Source organism: Trichosurus vulpecula, chromosome 7 (genome assembly GCF_011100635.1).
Source record: "Trichosurus vulpecula isolate mTriVul1 chromosome 7, mTriVul1.pri, whole genome shotgun sequence".
NCBI classification, from domain to species: domain Eukaryota; kingdom Metazoa; phylum Chordata; class Mammalia; order Diprotodontia; family Phalangeridae; genus Trichosurus; species Trichosurus vulpecula.
The window spans coordinates 58,455,428-58,480,438 of NC_050579.1; the positions used below are offsets into that span (position 1 = coordinate 58,455,428).

At 37.8% G+C, this 25,011-nt stretch overlaps 1 protein-coding gene across 2 annotated transcripts in view; it reads right to left on the reverse strand.

The window, feature by feature from the left end:
- The window catches only part of RAP1A (RAP1A, member of RAS oncogene family), a 93,254-nt gene that overhangs the window by 58,451 nt on the left and 9,792 nt on the right, over window positions 1-25,011 (reverse strand). Inside the window, exon 1 of one of the 2 annotated variants that reach the window (XM_036768071.1) lies at window positions 8,305-8,324. The exons of the other annotated variant lie outside the window; for it this stretch is intronic. The gene's annotated coding sequence lies outside the window, so the exon portion shown is untranslated. Of the gene's footprint in view, window positions 1-8,304; window positions 8,325-25,011 lie in introns of those variants that run through there. 2 annotated transcript variants of the gene reach the window in all.

Sequence of the window (25,011 nt, forward strand, 5' to 3'; positions counted from 1 at the left end):
ACTGTGGGAATACACTTAGATGTACTGCAACTACTTCTACTCTGCTAGTCAAGTGATGAAGAAGAGCCTTTTCGTTTGGCTTCTTGGGGGGTGGGGGTACATCTGAAAGGCACTAGATGAACAGAACTTCACCCTTCTCTTGGCGTGACTCCTTCCTGCCTGATAGTACTTTAGTCAGAGAAGAGAGACGGTGTAAAGGTAGAGGACTTGGGTTCTCTCTCCATTCAAGCCTGACATACTGCTTCTGAACATGGGCCCTGGAACTCTGTCTTGGTATTTATTCTTTCAGTGTTAGATAAAGAAGACTGGAAGCTACAACTTGTGGGCTCCAAAAGGTGAAAGACAAAGAGAAAGAAGGGCGTCTGGCAGTACAGTCCAAGACAGTGTTTGAAGTTTGAGGCCAGTCCATCAGTAGATGAGAAAGGATTCATCCAGCAAGCATGTCACATTTGGACATAAACTTGGTAAAATTAATGCTATGTAGAAACTGTATTAAGCTGAACCCCCTATCTCCCCAGAGATTGAGGAAAGAGGCCCCAAGGTGCTGGGGGATGTTTGTACTTCTGTTCTTGCTACAGTGTTGAGTAAATGTCCCTTTTAATTAAAAGCTAATTGATGTTAATCAGTGTGGGGCATTAGGGGTTAATAAGGTGGGGGGGGGGAGATACAGAAAACTGGGCTTGAGCCAAGACTATTAGAGAAAAACACCCAACCCCTCAGGTGCACCCCTAGAAACTTGAGGAATGTTGTAGCCTGTCCTTCTCTGGGAGAATAAAGTTAGAGTACTCAATAGACTTAGAACTGTGCTTTTTTTTTTCTTGGCCCAGACCTTTTGCTTTCATTTTGGAGCACATAAACACCCTCTACTGACACAATATTGAAACTTTTATACAACTTAAAACTCATAAAGAGTTGCCTGGAATACTGAGAGGTTCGGTGACTTGAAGGAAACTTGAATCCCTATTAAGAATCTTTTAACAATCCACTGCTTGCTATCTTTACCACCTGCACATTAGCCCACTTGAAACAGACCTGCCACCTGTTAGGTAGTCATCAAACGGGGTTGTAAAATTAAAGTTCTGTGCCAAGAGCAAAGGTCCCTAAGGGAGTTTCCCTCACCTGACCTTCACTCTTCACCTTGCTGGGGATAATCTCTCCATTGCCATTTTGACACCTCTTCTTTTCCTTTCCTCCAGTCAGTCCTTCTCACCATTAACAAGAGCAGAAAGATCTGCACATTGCCAATACGATTCTTTGGGCACATCATCTTCCATGAGTAGTCCTTTCTTTTCTTTGTCTCACTTCCACCCACTCATTATCCGTTGGCTCCTTCTTTACAAACTACCAATACGTCCAGCTCACCTCCATCATTAAAAAGCCTTCAGTTTAACACTCCTATTCTCCCAAAATCATCTCACATCTCTTTTCCTTTTGCTAGCCAAACTTAGGAGTTGGTTATGCTCATAGCCTCTATTTCCTCACCTCCCACCCACTTCTCAGGCTATTATAGACTGGCTTCTAACTCCATTATTCAAAGGAAACTATTCTCTCCACATTTCTCAATGGTCTCAATTGCTAAGTCCAATGACCTTTTCTCAGTCCTCATTCTATTTAACTTCTTTGCAACTTCTGACACCATCAACTACTCATCTCCTCCTAGACACACTGTTTTCAGCTTCTTCTATCTATTGGACTGCTTCTATTTCCTTTGGCAGATCATCACCTTCATCCTAGCTACTAAATGTGGGCATCCCGCGAAGCTCTGTTCTGGGTTTTTATATTCTTTGGTGATCTTATCAGCTCCCACAGGCTGCGCTATCCCTATCAAGACAACTCACAAGTTTTTATGTTTATCCCTAATCTCACTTCTGAACTTCAGACTCACATTACCAACTGCTTACTGGCATTATTCAAATAAGATATTTCAAATCTATCATGTCCAAAATGGAATTCAATTTTCTCCAAAACTTTCCATACTTCTTCCTAACTTCCCTACCGAGAGCACCATCACTTTGTATTTACTTGTCTGTACAAATATCTGTCTGTTCTAATCAACAAGCTCTTTAGTGAGCATTTTTACAATACCAGGTGGCACTGCTCTAGGTACTGTGCTTAACACTGAGGATACAAAAAAGAGCAAAACTATGGTCCCTGCCCTCATAGTGCTCTTATTCAATGTGGAAAAAACCTTGCAAAAATTGCATTTTAGATAGATATGCATATATGTGTGTGTATAGACATATAAATACACACACATACACACACACAGTATAAATAGAAAGTAAATCTCATAGGAAAAGGAGTAGAGGGGTACAGGTCAGAGCAGAAGATGGTTTGCACTGAGCTCTGAAGAAAGTCAGAGAAGTCAGGAGGATTAGATGAGGAAAGACAGAAAAACAGATGTGGGGAACAGTGAAAAGGCAGAGTTTGGGGGAAGCAGTATTGTGAGAGGAACAGCAGGCAGGCCAATGTGGCTAACCTGCAGAGTATGGAGAGGGGAGTAAAATGTAACATGGGAAATGTAGGATGGTTGTGAAGGTCTTTAAAAAACAAAGGACTTTATAGGAGTAATAGGGAGCTATAGGAGCTTACTGTAGCAGACTAACGTGGTCAGACTTGCACTTGTAGGAAAATCACTTTGATAGCTCTGTGCAGGATGGATTTGGATAGGGAGAGACTTGAGGCAGGGAGATCAATAAGAAAAGAAGGCTATTTGTGATAGTTCAGACAAGGGGAGATGAGACCACCACTACCACAGGGTGGTCACTGTGTGAATACAGACAAGGTGATGATTAGGAGAAATGTTCTGACAAGATCTGGCAACATTTAGAAAGAATGCAAATGAAGAGTAAAGAATAGCACCAAGGTTATGAGCCTGCATGACTGGAAGGATGGTGGTATCTTTAGAGTAACAGAGGAATCTGGAAGTGAGTGGGGAGGGGGGGGGAGTTTGGGGGAGAAAATAATGAGTTCTGTTTTAAATTGTTGTATTTGAGATGTCTACCAGACATCCAAGAGGCACTTAGTGATGCAAGATGGGAGCTCTGGAGAGAACTTAGGACTGAATGTAAAGACCTGGGAACCATCTGTATAAAAATAACTGAACCAATGGGAGCTGATGAGATTACTAAATGAGCTAGTACAGAAGGAGAAAAGAAAAGGTTTCTGGACAGACCAAGACAAGTTTTTCCTTGAGAAAAGAGAATGTTTCATTTTTATCTTGTATCCCCAGAGCCTTAAACATAGTAGGCACTTAATAGGTTTTCACTGAATTTCTGAAACCTGAGTTCAAGTTATAGTATCGCTAGCTTTTGTGACCTTGAACTCTGAGCCCATTCTCTCATTAATGGAAAGAACAATAAAACTGTAATATCTACATCACAGAGTTGTTCTGATGATCAAATGACATGTATAAAAGCTAAAGAACCATATGAATACTATTACTCATGCCTTCCTTTTATTTTTTGGTTCTGCAAGGTGCTGGTTCAGACTTTATGGACATATTGTCATAATAAAATCTGTCAAGTATTTATTCGTAGTCTTCACTCCAATTGCTGCTAGTACATTCCAGAAGGAAAAACAATCTGATAATCTGGAGTTGGCTTTTTTTAATGTGAACGGTAATTCTATTACATTCATATATCATCATTTTCCACCACTCCCCAATTAATGGACACCTACTTTGTTTCCAGATCCTTCTCACTTCTGTGCCCTAGGAAGTAACAAAATGAGTGGGTTCAAAGAAACCTAAAAGACCTCTATGAACTGATGCAATTTAGTTAGCAGAAGCAAGAAAGCAATTCATCCAACAGCAACATTGTAAAGACAACTCTGAAAGAAAACAAAGGACAAGTGATTCACCATCTATTTGTTATAATAAGCACCAACTTGACCTACACTACTTAAACATAATTCCCCATTTTTATCATTTCCAAAGGCCCAAGTTCTACTCTTTAGGGCCAATTCAACAAACATTCATTAAACACTTACTAAAGTATGTGTAAGAAACTGGGGATATAAAGACAAAAACTAACCAGTCCTTGTTAAAATTCAAGTGTGAGACATAATAAAAATAAATACAAAGCATATGCAAAGCAATACATAAACTCTTTCTTGAAGTTACACTGCTAATAAGTGGAATTAGGGAAGACTTCGTTCATATAGGAGTTAGCACCTCAGCTATGCTTTGAATGAAGCCATGGATTCTACAAAAAAGGCATTCTATACATGGAGGGTCAGTGGTATAAAAGCAAGAGATGGCCTGTCATATTGCAAAGAACTATCAGGCCAGCTTGACTATTTCCTCCCACCTTCATCCCACTCAACACTCAATAAACTATATCACCTCAAATATAAAATCATGTTTGGCATTCAAAGATCTTTATTACCCACTCAGAGGTGGGGAACCTGCGGTCTCAAAGCCACATGTGGCCCCTCAAGTGAGGCCTCATGACTAAATCCAAACTTCACAGAATAAATTCCCTTAATAAAAGGATCTGTTCTGTAAAACTTGGACTCAGTCAAAAGGCTGCACCGAGGACCTAGAGGGTCACATGTGGCCTTAATGCTGCAGGTTCGCTACCCTTGAATCCCTTCCTACCTTTCCAGTCTTCTCACATCTTACTTCTGCCCCATACCCTTCAATTTAGTCACACTGGCCTCTTTGCTGTTTCTCCAACAAGATACTGTTGGCTCTAGGCATTTAATGTAGAAGTATTATTCTCTCAAAGGAAGGCAAGGTCACTATAGGCTGACCTGCCTGGATAAGGAATCATGGAGGGTAAGATGTGTGGTGTGATACACACAGGCATAGAATTAGGGAAAGTATTTTGGGCAAGAAAAAGATAGGAGTGTGATGACAGGGAGGCAAAAGTTTTGTTCTAGGGACAGTGAATTATTCCCTCCAAAAGCCAGGAGAATTGTTCAAAAAAGATAGTGAAAGTTCTTTCCAGTATAATTATAACCTTGGCATAATGTGAAACTTGCAAAAAGTATTGTTAAAATACACCAGAACATTATCTAAGAAAAGATTCTTAGAAGTAAAGCTTCTATCAAATTGTCAATCCTCAAAGCACAGCTTTGAACACCTCCTTCCCCTGCCTGACAGTTTTCAAAGCCTCCCTACTGTCACAGAATAAAGTCTATAATTCTTAGCACCACAGTTCAGGGCTTCCATAATCTGGGTCCAACTTATTTGTATGCCTCAGCTTTTCAGTTTTATCTCACATTCCCCCTGTCCTCCCCCCAAATCCCATATATTATGTTCCAGCCAAACTGGATTACTCATAATTTCCCCTTCCCACTTAAGTTTTGTTCAGGCTACCAATGGAATGGCCCTCCCCACCTTAAAATTCTACCAATTCTTCAAGATCCAGCTCAAGAGACTCTTTCTCCATTCATAATTCATCCCCTAACCTAGAAATAATTTTCCACTCTTTAGAACTTTTAGAGCACTGTGATTTTGGTTAGGTATTTATCATATCCCAATCTAAATTATTATTATTTCAGTCAATTAACACTTACTAAGCACCTGCTGTGTGCCAAGTATTGGGATGAACAAAGGGATGCAAAAAGGGACAAAAGACAGTCCCTGCCCTCAAGGAGCTTACAATCAAACCAGGGAGACAAAATGAAAACAAATACATAGAAAGCAAGCTATATACAGCATAAAAAGGAGATAATTAATAAGGGGAAGACACTGGAATTTAAAAGGGTTTGGGATGGCTTCCTGAACTGAGTACTTAATAACTTTTATTAACATAATATTTTGACACAAATCTTGTGAGGTACATAGTACAGGTATTATTCCCATGATACAAATCAAGAAAACAAGGCCCAGAGAGGTGAAGTGAGCTGCTGTCTACAGTCAAACAGCCAGTAAGTGTCATATGCAGTTCAAGAAGGTCTTCCTGAAAGCAAGTTTGGCACTTTTAATGAGGTTTTGCAAAAGCAGTACTGTATTCTTTATCAAATGTGCCCTGATGTTTATTTTGTCTTTAAAATGTTACCTCAAGTATAACAAGCAGTTCGATCTTAAGTTTCCATGAGGGCTAGAACTCTTTGTCTTGTACTTCCTCCTAGCCTCTACAGCTTGTTGTACTACCATCTTCCCAGCCACCCAGGCTGGCAAGCTCAGCATCATCCTGAACTCTTTCCTCTCATTTAATCGACATGTCCAATTAGTTGCCAATTCTTATCACCTCTATCTTTACGCTATCTCTCTTATGTCCTTTTTTCTCCACTCACGTACCCACAACCCTAGTTCAGGCCCTCACACCGCCTCATTCCAACAATGTAGACCTACTTGAAATTCCTTGAACATGATGTTCCATCTCTGGTCTCTGTGCCTTTGCACCAGCTGCCCCACCTTCCTAGAAGACAACTCACAACCCACCTACTCCAGGAATCCTTCCCAGGCCCCCAGCTACTAATGCTTTTGCCTCTCAGAATGACTTCCATCTCTGTACATACTTTGTATCCACTTAGTGGATCACACTTTGTCTCCCCTTAAGAACATAAGCTTTAGGACAAGGGACTATCTTTTTGCCTATCACTGTATCTCCAGTTCTCAGAACAGTACCTGGCAAATTCTAAGCACTTAATAAATACTTGTTGACTTGGCTCAAAAAAAAAAAAAGGCTCAAAGTAGGACATCAATGAGTTTGAGAATATTAAAATTTGCTAAGCCAGAAACAGCAATAATTGGAATTCAAAATGAAATATACTTTTGATACTGTGTACACTAAGTCCTATCACTTATTTTAAAAAAGCAATGAAACTGTTCTACCATTCTATATGGAACATATGGCTCTTATTTAAGAGAAAAGCAGCACTTTTAAGTGACATTTTGTTTTCTTTTTTGAATGTCTATGTAGAGTTTATAGCTTGCTTTAGTTTGTGGGAATAAGCAAAGGAGTGGGGTAAGGATTTTTAAGAGTTTAAATGACTTTAGAAGGCTTTCCTTAAATATTATGGATAAATTCTATCATTTTTCACTACTAAAATCTCCAGGTGTCATGGACCTAGAAGCCTCCCTTTTAATAGGTCAAATCCCAGAAGATTTTGGCAACATGGTTATGGAAACACTCTAGTTTTAAAGGAACAAAACTGTGATAAATCTAACATACAGGGAGCCTAGGAGCAAATACTTGAATCTAAGCAGAGACAGCTAAGGACATTACAAACTGATGCTTTTCCACACTCAGCATCAAGTGCTTACTATTGCATTCAATCAACTGGCACAGAATAAGTGATACAGTCTGAAGCTTGTTCTATTGAAGACAACAGTCCACAGATAAAAGACAAGGAAAATAATAAGAAAGAATGATGATTATATTATTTACCTAAACTCCTCCATCCCACAGTTTCAACTTCAGGCTTTAACTTAGAAAATTAAAACTGAGCATAAAGAAAACTGCACAACGGAGAAATTATGTATGCAAGTTTTATGTTTTATAACCATAGCTTATGCACAACTGTCAACCCAATAACTCTAAAACTCAGAAAGCACACGGCTAGAATTTAAAGGCACAGCTATGGGGGTGGGAGGAGTGGAGTAGGAAGTGGCAATTTTAAGACTAACATTTCTAGCAAAAGATGCACAAACCACAAATGGACAAAAAAGCATCAACTAATTAGGGACTGATTATCTGTATTAGGAAGAAAAGTCTCTAAAGGATCAGCTCTCCCAAAAGATTTAGATGATTCAATTTACAAAAGTTCTCATCTATTTGGTACACATCTATTGAGTAAATGGGATATGAAAAGACAATAGACATTGATTACATTTAATTCCACACAAAAGTTTAGCCAATCAATTGTCATAATAAGACAAAAGAGCTTCAAAAGCACCTTAAGACATCCTTGACCTACTTGTCAGATAGAGGTGACAAATAATACAATCTATACAATAATACACATCTATATGAGTCTTGAAGAATAACAACTCCACAGTCAGTCACACTTGTCATTTCTCAATTGATCATGAGATCAGAATGGAACCTACCAGGATGTAATAATGGTAAAGCACACTGAAAGTGGTTTTAAATACATGCCTGGTAGAAGAGACATTTGAAGGTTACACAGAATCAAAATATCCAGAACCAAACCAAACCCACAATTTATACAGCTGTCACATTTGAAATCAGAAAAAGAACAAATCTGAAAATGTGCTTGACTGTAAACAACCCGCCTCCCTGAACTGAAATGCAGCTTCAGATATTTACTAGCTGTGTGACTAGCTTGGGCAAGTCACTTAACCTCTCTTTGCCTCAATTTCCTCTGTAAAATGTAAAATGCACCTACCTTAGAAGGAGCTTGTCAGGACGACGTGTTCAAAGTATGTGATCCTGGGTAAGTCACTTAACCTCTGCCTGCCTGTTTTTTCCATCTGTAAAATGGGGATATTATAATTTTACCTACCCCCCAGGGTTGTTTAGAAGATTAAATTAAATAATATTTGTAAAGTGTTTTGCAAACCTCAAATGGTACATAAATGCTGCACAATAACAATAATAATAATACTAATGAATTTTGGGCACCTTATTTTGGAAGGCTACTGACAAGAAGATACAGACACCAGAATAGTTAGGGTACTCAATATCATATAAGTGTCAAAGAAAGACATTTAGACTAGTTGTAGTCAAGTATTTGAAGTGTAATGGAAAAGGGAGTCAATTTGTTTTATTTGGCCCTGGTGGGCAAAACTAAGAGCAATGGGTAGAATTTAGAGAGGCAGATATTGGCTGAATAAAGAAAAATTTCCTAACATGATTGTAAGCCAGGCTTGTCCAAAAGTGAAATGTGTTTCCCTGAGAGGCAGTAATCACTCAAAATCTTCAGAGGCTGGATGTTAGACATGATATGCCTCCTAACCATGGGAATACCCATGGCTGTGTCCGGGGACTTAATTTCTCTATATAATTTCTCTTTAGCTGTCATGGGTTCAATTATATCTATGTAGAGGACAACCAAATCTATACTATGTATTAACTCTAATCTTATTTTAATAATGCCAACAAATGACATATGAAAAAACATAGACACTGATTACATTTAATTCTGCACAGTTTAGCCAATCAATTGTCATAATAAGACAAAAGAGTTTAGAAAGCACCTTAAGACATCCTTGACCTACTTGTCAGATAGAGAGAGATGACAAATAAGACAACTCCAGTTTAGAATAAAAAATAATTGTACAATCTTACCAAAAAAGAAAGGATGGCAGAATATTAGAAGCAGTACACAGAGCTGAAAGAATCAGTAAAGGGTAAAGCAAGTTTCTAGAAACCTTGGTGAGAGACCCAACTAAGTAAAGTCATCCCAAGGGCATTAAATATAACTAATATTTATACAGCACTTTAAGTTCTGTAAAGTGATTTACATACATTATCTCATTTCAAACTGGAAAAGACTGAAAAGATAGGCAAAACACCAAGGACAGTAAAGCCACCACAAAGGACTTAACATTACAAACTTTATAAAGAAGGTAAGTGACAACAGTGAAGGCATTAAGGGTTTCAGTCTCAAAGTATCTGAAGGAGGGGAAAGAGGCTAACAAATACCAATTTATTTTCCCATCTGTACAAAATTTTACATGCATTTAGAGCATCATTAAAGAAGATATTAGCAGGGAAGAGGAAGGCTATTACAAACAACATTCCATAACAGATTGCTTCTTTACCATCACAAAAGTGACTGAAAGGTATAGAGAATACAAAAGATCTCATTGTACTTATTTGTTGATTATAAAAGAGCACTGGAACTACAAGGAGATTTCTTGACCAAAAAGGGATAGAGAAAATCACAAAAGATAAATATTTTTTATTACATGATACTGAAAAGTGTTTGCAGGAACAAAATCAATTAAGACAAGAAACTGTTAACTGAGAAAAAATATCTCTGGTAAGAGTGTGATATCCAAAATAGACAAGAAACTTACACAAATACATTAAGGCCAAGAAGGGCCGTTCCTCAATGGAGGTCAGAGAATATGAAACATATTCTTTGACCTAGAACCTCAATGGAGGTCAGAGAATATGAACCAACAGGTCATACTCTTTGACCTAGACATCTCATGGCTAGGGATTTCCTACCCCACCCCAATCTTCCCAGGAGGTCAAAACCAGCAAGGTTACATTCACATAAAAATATTTATAATAGCACTTATTTGTGGTAGCAAAGAACTGAAAACAAAGTAGATGCCCACGGACTGAGGAATTGCTACAACTGTGGTACATGAATGTAATGGAATACTGCTGTGCCATAAGAAATGATGAAAATTAAGAATCCAGAGAAACATGGGAAGACAAATGCACTATTGCAGAATGAAGCAAGCAGAACAAGGAAAACAACATGCACAATAAATACAATGGAAACAGAAAATACCAACAACTATGTAATTATAATAACCCTGGAAGGGGAACTGGAGTTTAGGCATTATAGAAGTAGAACACTAGACATTGTTGATGTATTCATTAGTTTTAATGAACTGTTTTTTCCTTCTCTTTTTTAAGCTTTGTTACAAGGGATGGCTCACTGGGCAGGAGAGAGGTGAAGTATATATCCATAAGTAAATGTGATGTAAAATCAAACAACATAAAAAAAATACAAAATATTCAAAGAACCATGGAAATTAACTGATACAGAATAAAGAAAGCAGAACCAAACTAATTATACATATGACCACAATAATATAAATAAAAATAACATGAAAGAATATCAGAATTCATATTAAATGTGATAACCCTCTTGGTTTAGAGGACTTCTGGTAGAAACACTTCCCTCTTCTGGGTAAAGGAAGAATGTTAGTATCGGGTTGCTGTAATGATCCTTTTTTTTTTTTTAATATATTGGTTTTGTTATAAGAAAAGATAGGGAGGAGGAAAAAGCAGGTATTCAAAAATCAGATGTACAAAGGTCAGACCTCTGACATATATAACCAATATAGAATTTCCAGTGAGGAAACTCTATCAAAGCACCCATTCTATACTCAATGTTTCAGAGAGTTGACTGAAGCACTGAATGGTTAAATGATTTGCCTAGGGTCACACAACTATTACCTAGTGTTGTCAGAGACAGGACTTTCAAGCAATAAGTTTTCCGAATAGCAAGCCCTGTTTTTTAGTTACTATGTCATGCTGGCGCAATGATATATATTTTTTAAAAGGAGGAGGAGGAAGATGAAGAGGAGTGGAGGAAGAGAAGGAGAAGAAGAAGGAGGAGAAGGAGATGAAGAAGAAGAATCTCAAAAAAGAAATGAACCCGAGTTGGGGAAGGGAGAAGCCAGGGAAAGGCATTTGATTTGATCGCACAAAATGCCTTAAAGGCTTTCTGCCACAGGTGTCTCCTGTGCATACATCAAAGTTACATAAGTTTCCTTTAAATATATAAAAGAAATAGCTTCATTGGTAACTCTCCTATCATTAATAATAGAAGCATAAAATAGGGAACTATATATTATGATTACTAAGTTCTTTGCCACTGTCAGGGAGGAGCTCTAATACAAAGTCTAAGTTAAAGAGGGATTCCTTAGGGTTAATGAGGTCCTCTAGTGCTATTTGCATCAATCTCTACAATCCTGAAAAGCCACCTTGATGAGAGCTGTCACCACTCAAAGATCTGTTCTGATCTGACCATCCACAAAGGAAAAGCCAAGGGGATGAAGAATGCCTATCTTCCAGACTGCAATAAGCTGCTAGATGTACAATCTATACAACTTGTCTACTTGTGCAAATATGTCTAGGACAGGTACTGCAAATGGAATCAAAACTCATTTCTTAAAGAGTTATTGTAAACCAATCACTGGGAATCCCAATGAAAAAGCAAAACAGTTCTTGTCTACAAAGAACCCACAGTCCAAAGGATGAAAACAACACAATAGGAACTGTTTAGCTGCAGGGCAGAAAGAAAGGCCTGGGGTCCTTACCGGGCAACACAAGCAGGGTAGATAATAATGTTGAAGATTCCTGAAGCTCAGTAATAAGGCAGGCCATTTTCCATCTTACCAGAAGAATTACAGTTGGTGATTCCCTGTTCAAATGGATGTGAGCGGCCAAGTGTGTCCCACAGACAGGAATCTCAAGGGAAGGTTCTGGTGAGATCTAAGCAAGTAAGGATCCAGGCTTGGAACCTAGCAGGAAGTGTCCGGTGCCATTCTAGTCAGCTCTGCCTCTGCCTGAGGATGGATAAAGAACTGGGCCCAGAATTAAACAGGAGGAGGAAAATGAGCTAGATTGCCTTTGGGAAATTGCAAATTTCTTTTAATAACCTGAAAGTTTTGCCCCCAAGTAAAGCCCCATTTTAAAAATACCAATATTCTATGGGCAGAGAAGCAGTCTGGCACAGTGGGGAGAAAGCCAAGCTAGGACTCAAGTTCTGCTCGTAACAATTACTGCAAAGAGTATGCCGGGTGTAAGCACAACACAATACATTTTAAACAAGGACCTATGAAAGCAAAAAAAGTAAAGGATGTCAAAGCAACATATGATTGAAAAAGAAACTGGGTTGGTCAGCTGGTGAGCAAGAGATGATATTATATGTTTCCACTGGAATCTTCATAATTCCAAGAGAAAGTAAGGAATCTTCAGGAGAACATAGTACATAGTAGCAGCAATACTGTAATAATGATCAACCATAAAAGACTTAGCTACTCTGATCAAGACAATGATCCACAACAATTCCAAAGGACGCATAATGAAAAAAGCTCTCTACCTCCAGAGAGAGAACTGATGAACTCTGAGTACATATTGGAGCATATTTTTTAAAACTTTATTTTTCTTGCGTGTGTGCGCGCGCGTGTTCTTTGGTAACATGGCTAATATGGAAATATGGGAGCGATAGGAAGTAGAGGATTTGGAATTCAAAATTTTTAAAAAATAAATGTTAAAAAAGTTCACACATAACCAGAAAATGTTTAACAAAATAAAAATATATTTTAAAAAAAGTAAGGAACCTCTTCCCACTCTCCTTACAGGCAAACTTATCTAAGGGAATGGACAGGAATAAAACAGGGTGGACGAGCATACTGGGCTATGATCTCCAGCACTGGAGAGAAAACGTCTATCAATGATATCATAGGTTCATTTGAGTATACTTAACTATTTACATATTTTGTCTCAAAATAATTTGGCCTAACTTTTCATATGGGGAAAAAGCAAATGGATAAAGACTCCCTATTTTTCAGTACCACAATATACAGTTGGATAGAAAACCCAAAGAACCGGTTCATCAGTACACAGACATTGCAAATGCAAAATCAGTACTCAAGCATTGAGGCTGAACCAGGCTCAGAAATGAGTGGTGGTGCTTCTAATAACCTCACAAGTCTCCCTGAAACAGTTACATTTAAAAAAAAAATGTTCTTCTATTAATGCCTTATGACTACAAGTCATAGTATACCACTATCTCCAAATTAAGGTGCTAGTCCCTAGGGTGATGAAGAACTACAGAGTAGGTATGAATAAGCTGTAATATATTGCCAATAAAGAACTACAAAAGAGAAGTCACATAAAGAACACCATTAGAGAGACAGAGTGCAGGAAAATGAGGTGGCCTGGTCTTATAAGAGCCAAGAATAGTAAGATCCTGCTATCTAAGTAATACCAAGTGATCCAAAGGTAGGCCCTGAGAATGCTGAATGGATCTCTTGTGGAGGATTTAAGACAAAAAAATCACACAGGATAAAAAGGCATGGAGGAAAAGGATTGTGAGCTCCATGATTTATGAGAGTACTGGCCTTGCTGACATAATGTATCTACTGTAGTAAGCATCCTTTAACAGAAATTCACTTAACATAATCTCAAAGTTAAGTATTCACAGACTTACCTATATGCTTAAGAAGAAATAACAATCCAATGAATTTATCCATGGCATCATCTCACCACTTGTAACTTTGTCCCTGTGTTTGATGCCAGCTGAACTAGCCAGATTTTCCTACCATATGTGTTAAATTAAATGCCAAACAACAATCAGCTCTTGGTTGACCAAGAATTCTCAAGAATTACTATTTATCACTAATCAAACCCAAATCATTAATAACTAATGATACAACAACCCATCATCAGTCTTAGGCCATTTTTATCATATCAGCCTTTCAAGTTCTATGCCTGTGGCTACGCTAGGGAAATGATGGTACGAACCAAACTTTAATGTTTTATCACCCCTTAGAGACACTGTTGGTTATCCAGTTGTTTTTTCAGCTAGCTTTAAAATCATGGGCAATAATAACACTAGCAAAACAACCTTCAAAAACAGAGGACCCGTACCGACTTATAAAGACATACAGGAACATTTACTTTGTTTACTATTATTTTTGCAAAAGAATAGGGGACACGGTAGAAAAAGCAGATAACAGAGAATACAAAAGAACAGTAGAGTCCTATAAGAATAATGTCCAAAGTGCTCAAGTCTCAAATGAACTAAGGCAGCAATTCTCAGAACTCATGGTCTCAGAACCCCTCTGCTCTCTTAAAAACTGAGGACCTCGAAGACTTTTTGTTTATATGGATTATATCTATTTATATTTACCATTTTAGAAATGTAAATATGTCAATATTATTGTGATTTTTTTTTTACTTGGAAGACCCCCTGAAAGGCTCGAGACCCAAAGAGTACCTAGACCCACCTAACTAAAACTGGAAATGAATGTCAAAAATAATAAAAAGAGCTTTTAAAACAACACTGGGAACAAGAGAATGAGCAAAGAAGAAATCGGACCTCTGCTTGGAATGACTTGGTGATTAAAAACTAATGACAGTAAAAGAATCTCAAACTTTCAGCAAGCATAAGAAAAATAATGCACTAAGTAATGCTAAGGATTTAGTTCACATCGAAAGTAGCAAAGATGACAAAAGACAGAAAGAGCTGATGTTAGAGGGGTTGCGGGCAAATGCCCCAATATTAAGTGCACCCTGTTGGTAGAGCTAAGTATACATGCCCTTTACTGGCATATATCACAAGGAGGACAAAGAAAGGCTTCATACATATAAATATATTAATAGCACCACTTTGTGGTAGCAAAAACGTGGAAATAAAAGTGAATGTTCATCAACTGAGGCACGGCTAAACAAACTACAGCATAGATATGTAGCAGAATGAATGCTATTTGTTATTTCTTACAGAGATCAGGAGGAACTCAGAGAAACATCAGGACTTGTATAAACTGATATAAAATGAATCAAGCAGAACAAGGTGAACAATATATATACCTACGAAACAAAAAACACTAAAAAGCAGCTGAACCGAGTAACTGTAATGATAGCCTCAATCCTGGAGGACAGATGGTGAAACACATACTACAGGTGCAAAATGCTGCATATTCCGTCAGACCTCTTTGCTGTATTACCTGGTTTTGTGTAATTGTTTTTCTTTGCTGCTGAAGATGTTCTATGGGGGGAGGGAAGGAATGAATCCAATATAAAAATAAAAGGTATTCATTCTTACAACTTTTAAAAAAGGTGGTGGCAGATTAATACCATTTCTTCTTCTGACAGGGTGACTAAAAAGTGGTAGAGAAAAAAAGGAGCCAACTCTATAAGCAGAGAACCTGAGTTCAGATTCTACCTCTGTCCCTTATTATCAGCTCTGTAACCCCATCAATTAACCTCTCTGGGCCTCAGTTTCATTATCTACTAAAAGAGGGAGATGGACAAGGTGTCCTTTAAGGTCCCTTCCAGCTCCAAATCTATGCGCCTATAATTAGAGGAATGCCACTGAAGTACATTTAGATTTCAGTGAAACCTCTGACAAAGTCTCTCACACTGTTTTTGTAGACATGGTGGAAAGATAATGGCTAGGTTGTAGTACAACTACAGGGATTTGGAAATGACTGACTGACTGGACCCCAAGAACTGTCATTAACAGTTTGATGTCAACTTATAGGGAAGACTTTGGTGGAGCGCCCCAGTTATCTTTTCTTGGCACTGTGCTGTTCAACATCCTTATCGATGATGTGGATAAAGAGATAAATAGCATGCTTATCCAACACATGGGTTTAAAAAATCAGCTTCATTAGTACAGAATGGATTGAGGAGATACAAAGCTACATAAGTTTGTCTGGAAAAGATCTGTGATTTTTAGTGTTAATCAGAAGTGTGTTATGACAATTTTTAAAAGCTAATAAAATCTTAGGTTGCATTAAGAAAGCTATAATGTCAAATTTATAAGATGTGATAGTTCCATTGTACTTTGCCCTGACCAGACAAATATATATAAAACTCCTGCATGGCAGGCACTATGCTAAGGCACTAAAGATAAGAAACAAAATAAATGTAGACTGCCAGAAGTTTACACTCTATTGGAGGGAAACAAGGCATTCATATATAAATACAAAATATATACAAAGTAATTTCCTGAAGAGAAAGGCATAGAAATGACAAGCAGAGGGGAGAAAGGCTAGAATTTTGAGTAGGAGGTAGCACTTTGCCAAATTCTGAAGGAAACCAGGGATTCTATGAGGTTGTGGTAAGGAGAAGTACATTTCAGACATTGAGGACAAACTGCACTAAAATACTGAGGCAAGACATGGAATGTCTTGCATATGGGAATGTAAAACCATGTCAAACAAGGATAAGATGAAGGATACAGACGTGTTTAGCATGAAGAAGAAACAACTTAACAATTTAGGGTGCAGGGAAGTGTCAGCCAGCATAGTAGCTGACTTACAGTATTTGAAGAGGTGATGTAGAAAGACAAACTAGACTCATGCTTGGACCCAAAGGAGGGGAAGAGGGAAGTGGGAGGGAACAAGCGTAATGACCTAGTAAGCTCAGGCACTGTGCTAAGGGCTTTACATATGGGATCTTGTTTGATCCTCACAACAACCCTGGGAGGTAGGTGCTATTATCCCCACTTTACAGATGAGGCATATAGAGGTTAAAAGACTTGCCCAAGGTCACATGGATAATAAATGTCTGAGCTTCAATTTGAACTCAGGTCTTCCTGATTTCAGACCCAGTCTATCCACTGCACCAGCTAGCTGAAAACAATAGGCAGAAGTTTCAGGGAGGTAGATTTCTGCTTAATTTTAAGAAAACTTAACAATTAGAGCTGTTAAGTTCTAACAGTGGAATGGGCTGCTTTAGAAAGTAGCTCTTTCTCCTGTGCTGGCATTTTTCAAGCAGAGGATGAATGATCAGTGTTTTGGAAGCTATAGCGCGGATTCAAGTTTGGATAGTAGTTGGACTAGATGACTTCTAAAGTTTCTTCCTACTCTTAAGAACCTGTAAATTTATTTTAAAACTCACTCAGAACATACCATTTACTCAAAGGAAAAAGACAGTTTAAAGTAATATTATCTTAAATGTGCAAAATTGTGTTCAATCAAATGGGTTTCAGTTTCCTTTTACTTTAGTCCTAAAGGGTAGAAGGGATTGAAAGTCTGTTCATTTTTCCATGCTTTATGTAACTACTTATGCAAAATAGGAAGTAGGTTCCTTGAGAACAAGGACTATATTCTTTTGATCTTCATATCCCTAGCACCTAGCATATTTGATAAATGCCACAAGATGGTTTCTATTTATGCCAATGTTAATAGTCCTATTGAATATTTTTAAAAAACAAACTGACTTTTGTTTGAGCTACTATAGGCAAGCTAAAGAATATACTAATAGAAATGAAATTTGTTTACGGCTTCACAATTTTCTGACATTAAATCTTAACATACTTTTGAACACCTGAGGTCCTTTCATAGAAAAAACTTACAGCATTCAATTAACCAGGCCTGCATTTTCAAATGTTTTGCATTGGAAATACATACTACTAAGAACAAGTAAAACGTGAACAATTAAATGCCATGTTTGTAAATTAGGAGATATGTTTTAAAGACACACTGACTGGGGGCATATTTAATGAATCTACAAGGTTGTAGGCAATGCGATTCAGAAATTGACTGAAAGGTTTTTATTTCTGTGTAGAATAAATTATCTTTCTAATTCAAGCATACGGAAGAAATGGTACCTAAACTTCAGGAGACTTCAGGCAGGGAGTCTAACTGGAATACTATTGCAATAGGCCAGGCTTGGGGTGATGAGGTATTGGGGTGTATGATGGTAGCAGCTTTGTTTGGAGAGAAGAGGATGTGACAGTAGGCAGTTAGTGAATGCTTGTTGAGTGATGAATAAATGAACACAAAGTTCTTGAAGGCATGGAGTACTTTCCTTTGTATTCCATATTAGACACAAGGTAGACACATACCAACCACTTGATTGATACTCTGCAAATACTGATAAAATCAAAGACTACCGGTTCATTCGAGTTGGTCATTATCTTTTAAAAAGCAAAATTAAAGGCTCAGCTTCATTGACCACAGTATTCTTAATGTATGAGGAGTCTGAGAGCAAAGGAAAAAGGAATCATAGAATCTCAAGGAAACAGGGAGCTCAGAGGATCTTTCCAGTTCAAAGCCCTCCCAAATGGATAAATCTCCATCTCTCACAGCAGCAAATTAGCCTCTATTTTAAAATGTCTATTGACAGAGGACTCCCTAGCTTAGAAGGCAGCTTCCATTGATAGGTTATTAGATTTAGAATTGAGAAGGAACTTTTAGAGGCCATTCTAACGACAATCAGGCAAGCAGCTAGTGTGGCTGTGTAAAACCAACAACAACCAGGATACAGAAGGGCCGCTGACACAAGTTCTTTGATCTGATTTACTAAGGAAAGCAATGTTAAGGGGTAACAATCTTACTTTAATCACACATACAAATATCATTCACAAATATCATCACTCATTAGTTCAGGAAAAGCCAGCAACCTGAGCTTTGGAGCAAATACAAACAAATTACAAACATACACAATATAAACAGACCAGATCACAAGTTACCAGTAAAGCATCAACATCTGAGTTTACAAGCCAGGGGCTCTTAAAATGGCTACCCAGAGTCCCATGCCACTCTTCCAGTGACTGAGAGCCTCAAGAGAAGGCACCAACCTCTTGAGTTTATGTATTCTGTTCGGGGTCAAAGGGCATCACAACATGCGACTGGTGACCTAAAAGTGTCACAAACATGAGACTTAAACCGACATGGCCTAGGTTTTCCCTTGAGGCAAGGATTTAATCAAAGAAACAAAGACCAGACTCTTCAAGGGTACTTGATTAAATAAGTACTAAAAGAGAAAACAGTGAAAAAAAAAAAAGTCCCACCTTAATTACCAATACAGCCATCTATTCCAAGCTCCTTATTTTATAGATGAGAAACTGATTCTCAATAGAGAATGCAGTTTACCCCAGGGTCACACAGTAGTTATTTAAGTAACAGATCTGAACCCAGGTCCTCGGATTCCAAATTCTGTGCTCCTTCATCACAGAATACTTAGAAAATGCTGTTACAAAGTTCTGTTAGAAAGTTCTTCCTTATATTAATCTCTCCCTATCTAGGATTATGCTAGAAGTTACTCAGCTCTTCATATCCTTTGGCCTAGTGGTCCCATTGTTATTCAGTCTACGACAGAAAGGACATTACATGTGAAAGTATTTATGGCAATTTTTTGTGGTAACAAAAAACTGGAAACAACATAACTGCCCATTGACTTAGAAAAGGCTAAACAAATTTGTGGCATATGAACAGAATGCTACTACATCATAAGAAATTGCAAATAATGAGGCTTCACAGAAGCAAGGGAAAACATATGAATTGATGCAGTGAAGTAGAGTCAAGAAAACAATACACAGAGTGACTATAATTCCGTAAATGAAAGCAACATTAAAAGGCAGTTTAACTCGGATTAATCGTAATGACCAATCATGGTTCTAGATGGTCACAGAACATCTGAGTTACAATGGACCTCAGCAGCCATCCAGTCCCATGTAGACACCCAAAGAATACCTTCCAGAACACATCCACAGGGCTGTGCAGATCCTGCTGGACTTAGGGAGGATACATCACCACTTTGGGACAACTCTTAAGTCTCTCCTGATATCAAGTCTCAATGTCTCTTTGCAATTTCCACCCACAGCTCCTAGCTCTGACTTCCCGGGCCCATCAAAACAAGCCCAATCCCACTTCCATCAGATAACTTTTCAAGACTTCAATCATCTTCCCCTCCCCCTCCAGCCTCTACTCTACTCTAGAAGTCAAACACAACAGATGATGAAAAAACACTTCACTCCTTCTCAGTACAGAAGTGCAAGATTAAAGGGGCAGAATGCTATATACTCTGCAACAGAGGGATCAAACACAAGGCCACCTACATGTGGCCTGCTGCACTCCCAAGTGAAGCTAAACCAGGTTAAAATACATTTGAGAAATAGTGAATGAATAAAAAGACAGTAAGACATAGATAATATTCCACTCAAAAACTAAGTCAATATATGGCACAAAAGGATCCTTATGTATGGTTTAATGGCCCTTGTTTCTATTTGAGTTTGGGACCATTGCTCTATAAGACCTGTTTCACTGAGTCAATTGGTTTTGCCTGGGTTTTTGTTACTTTTGTTAAAAAGGGGTGAAGATATCAAGAATAATTGGCATAAAAGCAGAACACATCAGTAAAACCCTTTTAAAAATTGTCTTCACTATAATTTCTACATATTGGTCCCCACTCTACCTAGAACCCCACAGAATATCTCTAATTTCTCCATATGACAAGACATTCAAATAGTTGACAACAGCTAACACACTCCCTCTCTATCTTCTCTAGGCTAAACATCTCCCTCAAATATTCCTCATACTTCAAGTCTACTCATCTTCTTGGCCCTGGACCAGCTCTAGTTCATTATTAAGATCTTCCTAAAATGTGTCACTCATAATTTGAAACAATACCCACATATGTGATCTGACTAGACTAAGAGCGAAACTATCATCTCCCTTCTTCTCAATAGAATGCTTCAGTTAATGGAGCCTGAAAACACAATTTACAAAAACCAAAACCAAAAAACGGAACATACTGCTGACTCTAATTGGGCTCAAGATCAGTTCCACAAATCTCCAAATCAAGTCTTCTTTATATGACCATCTGTCAATCCACATCTCTCCCAACCTGAAGTTATGCAGCTGACTTTTAAATCCTAAGTGCAAGATTTTATATTTATCACTATGAAGTTTCATCTCTTTTATATTTGGCCCTTCATTTGAGCTTATCATATTTCTGAATCTTGTCAACCAAAGAACAAGTTTTCTCTGCAGTTTCAGTTATCTACAGATTTCATAGCATTCATTGGTGTCTTCACTTAAGTCACTGGATAAAGATGCTGAATAAAACATTGTACAAGTATTAAAAAATAGTACTGGACCCAGAGTCAGAAGACCAGTATCTCTTTGGTCACATGTATCTACTTCAGCCCCAGCTCTGTTACTTACTATCTATAAGTAATCAACAGGACAGATATAAAGCTAGAAGAGACCTCACTCCGCAGATGAAGAAATACTCCTCCCATCATATCGTACTGCCACCCACTTAACCATCCTCTGCTAGAAATCTTTTAGAGCCAGAATGGTGCAGGGATGAAAACACTGGACTTAGCATCAGGAAGACCTAGGTTAAAATCCTGCCACATATTTACGAGTCCTAGGCAAATCACTTACCTCTTTATTCCCACCAATTTCTTCACCTGTAAAATGAAGGTTAGACTAAAAGCCTCTAAAGTTCCTTTCCCACTTTAAATCTAAGATCTTATAAGTCCTCTATCCCTGTTAGCTGATCGATGAAATAAAAATAAAAATTTTGTTGTAAGAATTAAAGACAACATATATAAAGAATCTTGTAAACTGTTATTGTTAAGTCATTTTTCAGTCATGTCCAACCGCCATTTGGGGTTTGCTTGGCAAAGATACTGGAGTGGTTTGCCATTTCCTTCTACAGCTCATTTTACAGATACGGAACTGAAGCAAACAGGATTAAGTGACTTACCCAGGGTCACACAGCTAGTACCTGTCTGAGGCCAAATTTGAACTCAGGAAGATGAGTCTTCCTGATTCCAAGCCTAGTGGTCTATCATCCACTGCACCACTGAGCTGCTCATCTTGTTAATTATACAGTACTAAATAAATTTAAGATATTAAAAGAGCAAAAAAGAAAACCTTGTTGTATACCACTAGGGATTTCCCCTAAGACTACCTATTCCATCAGTTCTAAAGTCACTTAATCCCTATTAAACCAGGCTATATTTCTTTATCTTGTCCCAAAAGTCTTTGTTGTCATCATCCTAGTGATGCTTCATTATGACGTGGAGGTGACTACGGATTCTCAAATATGCCAACAAAGCATAAGTTCTGGCAGCTCTCACCATGCTGCAAAGGTTTCTGCAAATTTCCAATTTTTGAGGATCAGTGTAGCTAAATACAAAAGGCTTTACCACCAATGGTCTGGCCACTTAGTGAAGAATTCTTTGGTCACTACAACCTATGAAACAAGTCCTATACAGATCCTTTCCACTTCTTCAGTAATAATGCCAGGGTGGCAGAAATGGAAGTAGAGGGTCCTAATAATCATAGTTTTTAAGCCATCTAAAAAGTTTAATTTGGTATCTGTACTCTAAATTCGAGGTACCTGTCCAGTGATCAACAAGTAGATATATGCTGACCCACAGATATATTCCAGTATCCTTACGCTGTGAAATCAGAAGAAGGCAGTTACAGCTAAGTGAAAGTTTGATATGGAAGTTGCATGTAAATAAGAGGATGGGTCACAGGTACTACCTGGAGAGGCAGATAAAGGAACTGGCATTGTTGCTTTTATTGTAGGTCTAAGGGAAAAGAGAAACATCACTTGGTCATCTTGTGTTGCAATTCTCATGGTATTTGCACTAAGACCACCAATATCTGTTACAGAAAACAAAGAGATTGGCAAATTCAACAAATACTGTGGTAAGGACCCTCCAAATTAATACAACATACATTTTAAACTCAATGCCCAGGTGGAAATAGATGGAATGGCAAGCTATATATTGGAAAACATGAGTCAGGAATAAAGAATGAAAGAAGATGAGGTTTTATAACTTCACGGTTTTACCTTGTGAATACTTTCCTTGAGAAAAGACTGGTGGGCACTGAATATGATGAGCACCAAATAACATAATAAAAAATGAAATTGTTTATATTTTAATGGACAGAAAACAAGCTGTTACTAATGTGGGAATCATTTCTGAGTAAGTATGATCACTGGCTTATTAGAAAATAAAAATTAGCATAAAACTAGAATAAAAATGAGAAAAAGATATGTATGCAATTGAAATAATTCAACCCTGACCAAATAAAACAAGTTACTTAATAAAAAAAATGGTTAATGGAATAGGAAAGGATATTGACACCATCATAACACATACAGGATTGTGATCTATATAAATAAACTACCATAACAAGGACACCACAATGGCACCTCAGTCAACAAATTCCTGAATTACTTGACATTCAGGGAGAGATGGCAGTCAAAGTCACCACATTACATTTGTAAAATCTTACAGAGACAGTGTTGGAATTAAATTAAATTCATCAGGCATTAGTAAATGACTATAATATGGATAAAAGACAAAATAAGGATACAAAAACAAGAATCAAACATTGCTTGACCCCAAGGAACTCATTGAGTGGAGGAGGTTGTGGGCAATATTGCATCAAAGCAGAGAGAAGCAGGGTAAAAATCTGCTTAAAGAAAATACTGCAAGAGGTCCAAATAAGCAAAGTCATTTCAAGGGTATTTATGGATGGAATTGAAAGGACAACAAACAGAAGAAAAATAGAAAATATTTGCAAAGATTTTTATAATGAAGCAATGAAGCCACCACCACAAAACTCAAACATTATAGCCCTGGAGGTAGGTAGAAATGTCACTAACAGGAATAAAGAAGGGGAAAGCAACCAGATTAGACCAAATGTACATTATAGAGATCTATGCTGAAGGCAATAATTATTAGAGCAGTGAATGATCAATTCAGAAACCATCTGAAAGAAAGATATCAAAGGCATAAAAGAATTCTTGGACTTTATTAATACAAAAGAGATAGAGAAAACAAAACTGTTAAAACATCAACTACAAACATATATGCCTACTTTCCCATCAATGTAAAATTTTTATCTCTCAATTACACATGCATCAAATTCATCTATACATACATCAAGAACATCCTTGATAAGAATATTAGAAGGAAACAAGCAGGTCTTCACAAATGATATCCACAGCAGACAATATCTATACCATCACACAAATGATTAAAAATGTAGAGAACATAAGCTTTCACTGGGCTTGCGGGTTATTTTTCAAAAGTATGATCCAATAGAACATAATACTGTCTTCCAACAATGTCCCTCCCATTTACATTTCAAATTCGTTCCTTATTCCTTGAAGGATATAATGGAGAATCTCAAAAAGCAGCTGATCATGAACAGCAGGAGAAGCACAAGATGGGGATGTGCGCTTGCCAAAGGGATTCACCACTGTGATGGGGGATCCAAGACAGACCCCTAGTTAAAGGAGCAGTCTCTGCAGACAGGGAGATCCTCCTCATGTTCCTTGCTTGCTTACTTGTTTATGATATAATGCAGCAAGCCTTGGAGCACTGCAGAGTTTCCTGAAAAAGATCTGCATCCATTCAAGAGACTTGGCTAAACCATCCACACAGGAAAACCTGATGGATGAAATGTATCTATCGTTCAGATTATAACATGGAGCTGCAGGAACAACTAACAGAGGCTGCCCATTAGTGCATGCACATACAACGCCTGAGTATTGCAGAGGAGATGCTGACCTTTACTGGTAGAAGTTCCTCACAGGGAACTCCCATACCAATAAACCATAGGTCTTATGTGTGTGTGATAACATAATGGACAACTAGTTAGGCTCAGTTAACAGAAGAATGGGCTGGATTGTCCTCAGGAAATTGTAAAGCTCCTTTAATGATCACAAACATTTCAGAAACAAAGGCAGAACTTATAAATACAATTTTCTACTGATGCTGTTCTTTAATATGGCCACAAAACTTCTATGAACTCAAAGTAAGTATTGCTCTAAGAGATACAGAGAAGTACATGTTCGACATAAGCATACTGCAATAAAGGAATTTGAAAGAAGATAAGTAAAT